Consider the following 3,028-nt stretch of genomic DNA (forward strand, 5'->3'; position numbering starts at 1 on the left):
TTTAAATTTAATTCTTGCACATTAAAGAGTTAAGGTTTGTATATTAGTTTAGAGTCATTTGAGAAATAATTAAAAATAGCAATCTCCTGCCCTACCCCCATTATTACTGCCCAAAGGAAATAGTGATCAACTTAAATAACCTCTTGGTTATTTGAAACTAACATTTTTACTTTCAGGAGGGTGATTCCCAACACCTTTCCCTCATCTTCCCAAAGTAGTCATAATTTTTGTTGAATTGATATTCAGCATTTATGTCATTGTGAAAATATAAATAAAGTTCATAGCTAATTAAATTTTCTTTCCTGTGTAGGTTTTGGTTTTACTAATTTTCTTTAGCTCTTGATATTTAATGTTTTAAGTTTATGTATTTTAATGCTTTTTTTCCTGGTTAATAGTGGTCTCACTTTTTTACACCATTTGTCGTAAAATGATGTACTTAATCAACCAAAGGACTCCAATAAATGTATAAACCAATTGAAGACATTAAATATCCTATTGATTTTTTTCTTGGACTTTGCTATAGTTTGGACCTTGGAGAGACTTGTGGGACACCAGTCTCTCCTCCCTCTCTCACTCTTTCTCTCTGTCTCTGGTAGCTGGTCATAAGATGAGCACTTTTGCTCTGCTATATGCTCTCCACCCTTATTATCCTGCACACCCAGCAGAGGCCAAAAAACCATGGTGCTGCCCAGTCATGGACTGGAACCTCTAAAACTATGAGCCAAAATAACCTTTTTCTCTCTATAAGTTGATTATCTCAGGTATTTTTATAGTGATGGAAAACTGACTAACACAGCCATTCCTGCTAGAGTCCTCATCCTCCAATTCTAACCAGGACTATTTGTTTTCTGAGGTGACTACACACAAGCATCTTGAAGTTTCACATCACCGGCAACTTGGAAATTTTCTCGACCTCTCTCTGTGCGGGATTTCCTGTTTCCAGGATGTCAGGTTTTCCTGTCTTAGAATATTCCATCTTTTTGGTGGCATATGTCTTCTAGGAACTTGCTCAAAAAAGGGTGAAAAATGAAGTTTTTGCTGAGCAAGAGCAAAAATGTTTTTTATTTTTCTTCTTTATATAGGCTTGAGATGTGATTTTAGTTTGAAAATCCCATTTCCTCTGAATATTAAAGGCATCTCTCCGTTTCCTCTGTTGAAAAAAAAAACTAATGCTGGTTTTATGTTGTCATAGAGCAATAGTATGTCATTCCAATTCTTGACCCTTTTTGTGTGACCCGTTTTATCTCTGGAGAGTTTTGGAGTCATCTCTAAAAATGGGGACAAGTGGGACCAGGGGTGTAGCTCAGGGGTAGAGTGTGTGCTTAGCATTCACAAGGCCCTGGGTTCAATCCCCAGCATCTCCCCCCAAAATGGGGGGAGGAAATAATTTAAAAATAAATGATAAATGAAGTACTAATAATTGGATTAGTACTTTAAGGATTAAATCAATTAACATATCAAAAGTCTTAAGAATAGCTTCTGATACATATGAAATTTATATGTGTTTGCTGTTAGTTTTTCTCATTTCGGTAGGATTTGGGGAGAGTTGGGATAAACCTATGTCCAAACTGCCATATAAAACAAGGATCACAGAGTTCAATATATTGTATTTTTTCTCATAGTATTTTTGTGGAAGCTATCTTCTTCCAAGACTGAAAAAAATAACCAAAAGGTGAAATGATTTTGTGAATCATCACTAAGGGATATTGATTAGGGCACTGTGCCAGCTAATTAAGTTGGTAAACAAGAATGAGGAAAGCAAGATGTTTGCTGCTGAGGCTTAACACTAACATTAAATTGTGTTCCCCAAAGACACTGGGCTCATTTCTACAGTATACCTGTTCTTATTTATCTCCGTGTCTCTGGCATATGGGCCATTATTTGATTCCTCATGGCAAAGGACACAAAGCCTCTGGCAATGTTCCTGACATGAAGTAACTAATGAATATTAGCTTTGCCTATGTATAATATACATCATCTACTTAGAAACTTTGGTTTCATTCTAGCTGTCCAATGACCTTTGTTATGGAAAGAATTGTATGCAATTGCTAATTTCCCCAAGTATTATCACATTCATCATTATCATTTGATTCTTAAGGTACCCAATATATCAAGTTCATTTTGAAGTCTACCTTTTAGTGGCTTACTTGTCCACGTTATCTAATTTCTTTTGTCATGCTTCTCAAATAAATTGAGGATCACTTCAGGGGATAGTTGTAAGGATTAGATATAACAGTCTAAGTCCAGGACTCAATGTATATGTTAGCTGTTGTTACTGATCTGCAGCATTATGAACCCAGGATGATGATTAGACTAAACAGACTTAGAAGTCAAGTGAATTGCCTCATGAGTACAGTGTGTGGGTGGCAGACTGTGGCACAAAAATCTGTACTAACCATTCACGTTGCAGTTCATCAGAAATGATCTATACCTTGTTCACTGCTGCATCCTACTACCTGAATCAGTGACTAGCGAATGATAGATATTCACATACGTGATGAATAAATGCAGGTATACACAAAGTTTTAAACCTGGAAATGGCCCCAGAGATCATTTAGTAAAACAAATGGGGAAACTGAGACCCAGATACTTTTAGGTAAGCAGTGGCATGTTTTCTATTTGTTTTGTTTTGTTCCTTTGTGTCTATACAGTGCTTTTGAAATAGCAGCCAAATTAAGTTTATCCAAATATGAACAGAAAACCCAACTTAGTGGCTTAAATAAGATAGAGGATTTCTGTCTTGTATAAAAGAAAAAACAAAGATGGGCAATTTAAGGTGATGGATCCAGAATCATTAGAAACATAGGCACCTATCTTTCTGCTCTACCACTGTTAACATATGGCTTCCAACTTCAATACTATGTTATTGTATAAAGTGGCTGCTAGGACTCACCGTCTGCAGTCTCTCAAGAAGAACAAAGATGGAGAGAGCAAAGGGGGAAATTTTTCCAGTTGAGTTAGCCCGCTGAAGATTACCTGGAAATCCAGTACAATTTCCCTTTATATCTAATTTTCCACTCAAGGTGCA

The 3,028-nt window shown here is 36.3% G+C and overlaps 1 non-coding gene across 1 annotated transcript; it reads left to right on the top strand.

The window, feature by feature from the left end:
- The first annotated feature begins 1,292 nt into the window (after positions 1-1,292).
- Trnaa-agc (transfer RNA alanine (anticodon AGC)) lies at positions 1,293-1,364 on the top strand. The gene has a single exon. It is a non-coding gene; the product is annotated as a tRNA-Ala (tRNA).
- Positions 1,365-3,028: the final 1,664 nt, after the last annotated feature.

The sequence above is a fragment of the Urocitellus parryii genome, chromosome 9, assembly GCF_045843805.1.
Source record: "Urocitellus parryii isolate mUroPar1 chromosome 9, mUroPar1.hap1, whole genome shotgun sequence".
In the NCBI taxonomy this organism is placed as follows: domain Eukaryota; kingdom Metazoa; phylum Chordata; class Mammalia; order Rodentia; family Sciuridae; genus Urocitellus; species Urocitellus parryii.